This window comes from Cololabis saira, chromosome 23, assembly GCF_033807715.1.
Source record: "Cololabis saira isolate AMF1-May2022 chromosome 23, fColSai1.1, whole genome shotgun sequence".
In the NCBI taxonomy this organism is placed as follows: Eukaryota; Metazoa; Chordata; class Actinopteri; order Beloniformes; family Belonidae; genus Cololabis; species Cololabis saira.
The window spans coordinates 25,762,762-25,771,081 of record NC_084609.1 but is presented as its reverse complement, the minus strand read 5'-3'; positions in this window follow the sequence as shown (position 1 = coordinate 25,771,081).

The following is an 8,320-nucleotide window of genomic DNA, read 5'->3' as shown; positions in this document are numbered from 1 at the left end:
TGGGTTTTTCCTCCAGGAGACAAAAAAAATCCATGAGGTGTTGGTCGGAGGAGGCGTCACCCTTCTGAGGAACTCACCGGGCACTGGGGGGCCTAAAGAGGTTTCAGGGACAGAAAAGACGTCTCCATCATCCTCACCCACCACCCCGGCCCATCTTAGTTCCCGAGGTGGTCCCGGATGCATCCCGAGTCATCTCTGCTGGCGCCAGGCTAGAACTCCCTGTTTCTCTTTCGGTGGTTCGGTGAGGAAAGGAACCAGTAAGTACAGTAAAAACCCCCTGGTGTGCCCATGTGACATGTGGGCTCTGCCCTCCAGAACTGTCTCACCAACCCAGAAACCATCTTCAGTTCAAGTTGGGCCTGGTGTGTGTATGAATGTGTGTGATATATATGGTTCTGCTGCACGGATGAGCATCTTAACGTGGAGGTCAGTGGAGATGAGCTCAGTTCTGCAGCCAGTTGTACTGTCATTTACTTCTCTCTTCCTGAACGAGGCTAGTGAGCTTCATGCCCGCGGGTAGACCCTCAGTCCATATTGCAGACGGGTCAGATGGTGGTCAGTCCGTCTGAAACACAGACCAAGGGGTGGCAACTTCCAGCATGCCAAGTTTGGATGTTTCTGCTTGGTAGTTCATACATTAAAAGCAGACTCTTGAGAAAGTACTTTGGACGATAAAATTGAATATATGCATTGCTTTACATGATGGGATTATTATTTTTTGGATGGGTTTTATGCTTTTGTACTTTAGCGATGTTATAAAAGTGAAGTTATAAAAGAAAAAAGACTCAAAAGAACATTTTCAAATGGGCTGAAATAATCTAACCACTAATTTGTTGTAAGGAGCTTTACACTGTCGCATGAAATTATCTCAGAGCTACATTCTGTTACACAACAAGGATTCATGGTTGATATTATAGCCTCTTTTATTCCTTTCTCCGCTGCCACGACCTCCACTTGTTGATCTGACATGTATTCTTGGGTTCTTTCCCATTTCAAGTCTAGGCTGGATGTAGCGCACATGGGCAGCGCCAGGGCACGCCAGGGGATTTTTACTGTACTTACTGGTTCCTCTCCTCACCGAACCACCGAAAGAGAGAAGTGTACACACTGGGAAGGGGCTCGTATCATACGGGCACCACTGGAATATCACAGAGATGAGCCTTAAAGACGAAGCAGCGATGGATCTGCTGGTTTTAAAGACTTTGTCACAGTTGGTTTCAGCTGTTAACTGACAAGACTAAGTGAGATACAGCCCAAGTCAACCGCTAGTGTGGTCATTGTAACAATTATTACAGCTCAGTGTTTTGGCTCCGACCTCTTCACGTCACTGGAGCACACAGCCAGACGACCAGAATTGCCTCCATTGATAATACTGATAATTTTAAATATAATTCTATTTTATGGCACTGCATTTTTTATTTTTACTTTTAATTGTTTATCTTTTTATCTTTATAAGGGTGTTTGGTTTTTGGGGTGTTTCATTTGTATATGACAGTGCTGTGTGAGTGAGATGGAGATGTCAGTTTCCCTGAGGGAACCTCCCAAAGGGATTAATAAAGTCGTCTGAATCTGAATCTGAACCTGAACTGCATCTGCATCCTGCAAGCCGTTAAGGGCTAGGAGTAATCTGGAACAAAGGTCATATCGGAGCAGATCTGCAGCCTGTCGGTACTTGTGGAGTACACCTAGTGAGCAAGGATGATCATGTGACGCACCAAGGTGGGGTAGCATGGATGGAGCTGAAATGTGGATACTGCTCAGTGTTGTTTTAAAACAAAAATGGGCCAATGTTGCTATATTTTAGCGTGCATGCGGAGACAAAAACAAGCATGATGGAAAAGGAGCTTCTCAGAAAAGGGAAGAGTTTGTGTCCACTTTGTGTACATCTGCTTTCACTTCATTTTAGTTGCTAAAGGCAAACATTCTGGGATGTTTCTGCTCCCGCTCAGGTGTTGTCCCATTTGACGTGCGTATGGGTGATACGGCTGCAGTTCTCAGTGGGATCGGTGCTGCTGAGGATTTTTTTTCCCACACAGATAGTAGGTTATTAACGGTGACCGTATTCCTGGAATTTATTCCACTGCGCAGTACAGTTAATCCTCATCAAAAGATTTGTGGGGAGGGGGAGTCATAGGAACGAAGGGGCTTGGGTTTATGTGTGTGTGTGCGTGTGTGTGTGTGTGTGTGTGTGTGTGTGTGTGTGTGTGTGTGTGTGTGTGTGTGTGTGTGCGTGTGTGGTGGGATGTTAGTGTAACAGAGTCGCAGAGGACAGGAAAAGAACAGAAGCTACTAGAATAGAGAGAATGTACTGTGGAAAACTAGGGAATCGGGGAAAGGAAGAATGAGGAAAAAAAGAGAACTGGAGTAAAGGTGGGTCAGTTACATGATGCACCACTTACATTATGCCCCCCCCCCCCCCCCCCCAAAAAAAAGACCAATGCTTTTTGTTCAAAATACCACAGAGACACAGTACAAAAGTGCATTTTGCAACCCTGCCGTTACACTTGTCTAGTTGCTGTTTTTAGGGGGAGGAGTCTTAACTTCACTCCACCCTTTCTTTTGGAGGGTGAGCAACCTTTGAAATCACAGCTTTCCATGACCCACTTCAAATGCACCAACTGGTTGCAGGAGTTTAATCATACTGAAGGGGTTCCACAGGGTTCTGTACTTGGACCAATACTTTTCAGTCTCAATGTGCTTCCATTAGCTACTGCTCTTAGGCAGGTATGGTATAAACCTTTATTCATATGGAGGTGATACTCAGCTTTACTTTTTCCATGTTTTTTTTTTTCACAAAGACCTGAATAACTGCTAACTTCCTTCTAAACTCAGGTACGACTGTCTTTAGACCTGAGTGATTCACAAATAGACTCTCCAATTATGCAATTACTCAGGATGATGCGACGGCTACTACTGTGAAGTTATTTTTGACAAGTTTGTACTTTAAAACTTCTTCTATGTGTAATTAAAGAGCTTTTCCTTCACTTTTGCTAAACTGTCAAAATAAGTAACATATTCCCTCAGAGTGATGCAGAAAGACTTGTGCACGTATTTGCTACTTCAAGATTGGATTACTACAATTCCTTAATAGTGAATGTACTGAAAAGGACTGGGGAGGTAAACGGATAGTAAGGCTGGATTTAAAGATAAAAACACCCCCGGGGGGGGGGGGGGGGGGGGGGGGGGGCTCGCAGGCGGTGGGTTGCCTCCTCCTACTTCTCCCCTCTGTGGGGTTGCCGGTGGCCTGGGTTCCGGGCTCCTCCGTGTCGGCCTCTGGTCTCGTGGGTGGCGGGGTTGCTCCCCCCCCTCCCCCACTATAGATACACTTCAGGTGGAGCTTTGTTTGGTTTATTACACACACACACACACGCACACACACACACACACACACACACACACACATACACATACACATACACACACACACACACATATAGTCACTTAGTCACATGCATTTACACACACACACACACACACACACACACACACACACACACACACACACACACACACACACACACACACACACACACACACACACACACACGCATGATCATATACATACACACACACACACATAGATATACACACTGGCTTGTTCACCTGCATGCTGGCTCTCTAGTTTTTGGGTTTAGGTAGCGGTAGCGATAGCTTAGCTCAGACTGCGATCAGATCTCAAGATTTAGGTCGATTGCTGTTATTGTTTTGGTTGGCTCCGTGCCGGTTTCGTGCTTTGTTTGTGGTTTTTTGTTGCAGATTTCCAGTGCTTGACGTGTGTCTCCGTGTGTTCCTGCTTCCTGGATTGGCAGTGGAGGTCGTCACAAAAAAAAACACTGGGTTTGTATGTGTATATTTATGTATGTGTACGCATATGTGTGCGTATATATATGTATATATATTAAATATAGTAATAATGCACACATATACACTTTTGGTTTCTACCGTCATGGTATCAATCAATAATATGTGTGCAGACAAGGTAAAAAAATAAAAAAATAAAAAAAATAAAATAAAAAAGATAAAAACACCCTGAACTGGATAGTTCCAGGGTCATGAAGAGCAAGGTGAGGGGAGGAAAGACCAATATTGATGTGGAGGCTGCAGCCTACAAAATCTCAAAGATGACGTATCGAGGGGTTTCATGCCATTTTTATTTCTTATTCTTATTATATCTTATTGTTTTCAGATTCTGCTGGAATCTGTTCTGCAGGTAAATGTGTTCATGCAAATCAGGATTAGTTGCACGTGGCTGACCTGGCTGAGTCAGATGTGCCAAAATCCCAGTCCAAATGGTCCAGTCAAATGTGGCGTGGCGCTGACGCAACGTCAATTTAATTTTGTGGTCGCATGTTCCCGTACTAGACTATTTTTAGGTGGCCAAATGGTTTATGAACTCATATGAAGTGTAAATTAACTTGGCCCAAAGCGCTGCTGTTCCCAGAAATGAACCAGACGTGTTTCTGCTCAATTTCTCAGAATTTTCTCGCAGTAAAAAAATAATAAAACCACTAACGTCAAGAAAAAATAAAAGCTAGTTTTATTTTAAAAATCAGGCGTGTCTGTGTTCTTTTTCATATGCAGAGATACATCTAGGGCAGTGGTTCCCAAACTGGGGGGCGCCCCCCCCCCTAGGGGGCGCAGCGCTATTGCAGGGGGGGCGCGACGTGGTTGGAAGGTAGATTAATTAAAAAAAAAAAAAAAATGTTAAGATTTTTTATTTCTTTAAGATTTTGCCTTCAATACATATGTGCAGTGAGAGAGAGACAGGAAATAGGGGGAAGAGAGAAGGGGAAAGACATGAAGTTAAAGCTGACATTTTTGCAGAGCAATTGTTGAGATTTTGGTTATTTGTTTAGCTGTTGCTGCTGGTTTTTTTTCCTCAGGGAGCTGGTTATTTTTGGAAAAAAATATGTTGAAAGTAATGCATACTGTATTGTACAGTAAAAAGGAAAAAAAAAGAAATGTGTTGCACACATGAAGCAAGCCCACTCACATCACTGAAAACATGTGGGGATTAAAGGTGTCATTTTTGTAGAGCAAATGTTCAGATTTTGGCTCCTGTTTGTATTGTTGTTGTTTCAATCTCTGTGAGCTGGTCAGGTTGAAAATCTATGTTTACAGAGATGGACAGTTTTTTCGCACATATGTTCAATATATGAAATTAATTACAGTCGCATTTAAATGCAAAAGATGTGTGTGTCTGTGTCGGGGTCGGGGGGGGGGGCTCGAAAATTCTGTTACGTACAAAAGGGGGGCTTGGCAAAAAAAGTTTGGGAACCACTGATCTAGGGAATCGTGTCCAGCTGATTTCTTTCTCCCGAGACTGTGTAGATGGGAAAAACTGAAAGGTTCCCAAATTGTCCATTTTAAATGTGGCATTACAAGGAAGTGCTAAATATCTCCCACAGATGCAAGCTGCACAGGAACGAGATGATGTAGTTTATTTCCAGAGTTCTTATATAATCTAATTGCTCTGCCAGGAGTTGGGTCACGGCATTCCCAGACACCTGTCAGCACAGAAACACCGTAGTGTGACCTGCAGAACGGCCTCATCCTCCGCTTTCATGTTTCTGCCACACAAAAATACTAAAACACACAAAAAAGTTCTTCATGTCACATTTTTATTGTTCACCGTAAGGAACCAACATAACTGATACAAAAAAAAAAACAACAAACAACAAAATAACTCTCCTTTGTTCAGGTAAATCACAGAAGTGAACGTGTGGCCCGATCCGCAGGGAGCAGACACGGAACAGCAGAGACAGAGCCAGTGCTTCTCCGAGGCCACGAATCCGTAGAAAAATAAGGCCGGTTGGCTTTGAACTCGCTCTCAAAACACTGTCGGCGTGAGCCGGCCGGGCACGACGGCTCCGCGTCTGCGCCTGCACGGTTTATGTCAGCATTTACAGTTTGGCTCAATCACGCAAAAGAGGTGACGAAAAAAATATGTGAGAAGAAATTTATCCAGACCAAATACCTGAGATACTCAGTGGACCGATGGGTAGAGGTGGGGGTTGGTTTTCGTTTTGTGTGATGACCCTTTCACTCAACCTGAGGAGATCAAGCTCTCACCTTTCTGTAAGAGGTTCATAAAGTTGCAGCCTACGATTGCTAAAGTGAATTCATAGAAAGTGAGACACAGTTTTTAAACTGAAAACAGTCCATCATTTCAGAGCGAGGACTCCTTTACGATCGCGAAGCAGCTGACGGCGTCAGGCTTCAATAGCTTCAATTCAAGTAACATCCCGGGAATAAAACCTCACCGGGTTCTCAGAGATGTTTCCGTCGCGGTACCGACCCCGTTGCACAAGCCTCGGTGTGATTTCAGCTACAGCTGCAGGCTTGTGCTGGTGGAGCTGCAACACGGGGGGGGTTTCACCCCCAGCTGAGGCTTCACTCCGGATGTTTGACAGCTTACTCGTGGTTTTACTCTTTTTTAACCCAGTGTTGGTAAGCAGGAGCCGGTGAGTCTCCGAGACGTCTGAGACCTCTGGTGAACCGTGTTCAGAAGCAGACTCTGGATTCAACGCGTACTGATGCACGAAGTTAACACTAAAACATGAAAATAGATACATAGGGAACTTTTGTTTTTCTACAAATATACAAGCATCAAATGAAAGAAAAAAAAAAACAACCTACTGTCATACAGCAAGAGAGAAAAGAAGGTCTAAACACACATATTTATATGTAACGTACTAAAACAAACACCGGATTGTTAGATGCTTATGAGGTACAATCTCCCAAAAGCCCACTCACGCGTGATGAGTTCAGGTGTACCATAAAAATCAAGATTATTTACAAAAAGCATATACAATTGTCCAAAAAGACCATGTAGTCCAAAAACATGCACATAATAAACTATTTCATTTGAAATATCTATTTGTCTCACATACTTAGATCCACAAAAAGATCTATAAATGTTGTCCACTTTGGCTGGATGTGTTCAGGACACGCGGTGGCACGGGAGAGGCCGGACGCCGACCGTTGCAGCGAAGGCACCTTCAGAGGCCGAGTACGGCCGGGAGAAAGGATCCCAAAGGCATGGTTTGTTTGAGAGATGCAATCCTGTTTTGATTCAAATTGTTTAGATAAAAGGCGTGAAAGCTGATCCGAGCTTACTCTGGTCGCCGAAAGCAAACTATACAACACGGTTTCTGGACTTTAACAGTAAGCTTTCATGATATTCTTGCACTGAAATCCCAATTTTGTCAATATTTATGATTATGTCGTCCAGGAAAAGAGAGATGTAATTGATTGATTACTCATTCTAAGTCGGGTTTTTATTAAAACTAAGATTTTTTTATATAAAATCATCTGTTCTACCAAATTAAAACAGCGGTGCTGGGTGAATAAGACAAACGCCGACGTTAGATCGGTGTTGGAATGACACTAGAGGCACTTTATCGAACACCTTTACGGCGGCGCCAGGATGATTTAGCACTTCCTGAGCACCAATCCACCTAAAACTCATCAATGCTGCATCCTGTCGGCTGCGTTCGTACCTAGAAAACAGCACGTTGATGCTCGCGCAGACTTCTGCGTTGTGACAAGCTCTCCGCACTGAGACGACCCGCCGCCAGAGCCGGTTCTGGCCCGGCGGCCTCCTGACCAGGGGGAACTTACGACCGCATATCCATAATACCTGACAGCAAGGCACGTGTGTAAAACACCAGCAGTGGTCCGATCAGGTGCTTCAGGTTTGCATCGCCGCCTAACTTTCATTCAGTTTCAAGATGTCCAATTGAATTTGGTTGGCATGACACACATCCTACTCACTTTTTATACACTTACATCCCGTTTGAGAAGTAATATGACACGAGCTTATCAATTCAGCTGCTTTCCCCCGACATCAGGAACCTAATAAATTATTCCAGCACGTGTCCTGGTGGAAAGCGCGGGTCCAGCTTGGCACAAACCGGACCGGCAGAGAGCTTAAGAGGCCGACCGTGACACTATGTACAACGCTACTACTCTGTTTTTTTTTCTTTTCTCCTCAGTAGATACACTTGATTATGTACATTCGTACTCTGCGTCCCCTCCTCCGCGACAGTGAAACTAAAAAGCAGCACCTTGCCCCTGGCAGAGCTGGGGTCCAAGCAGCTGGCGAGGGCCATCCTTGAGACGGTGGAGCTTGGGAGGCTCTAGCATTAACTACGTGTCTATGTGCTTGCAGACTTTGGCAAAGTTTCTGATTGTTAACGTGAGCAGCAGAAAGCTGCGAAAAGGAAAGGTCTGAACTACCTCGCCCGGGGAGCCGTCCCGGGGGGAAACGTTGCTGAAATACAAGTGTAGATGCGTCTACAGGGCTCTGTAAACTCTA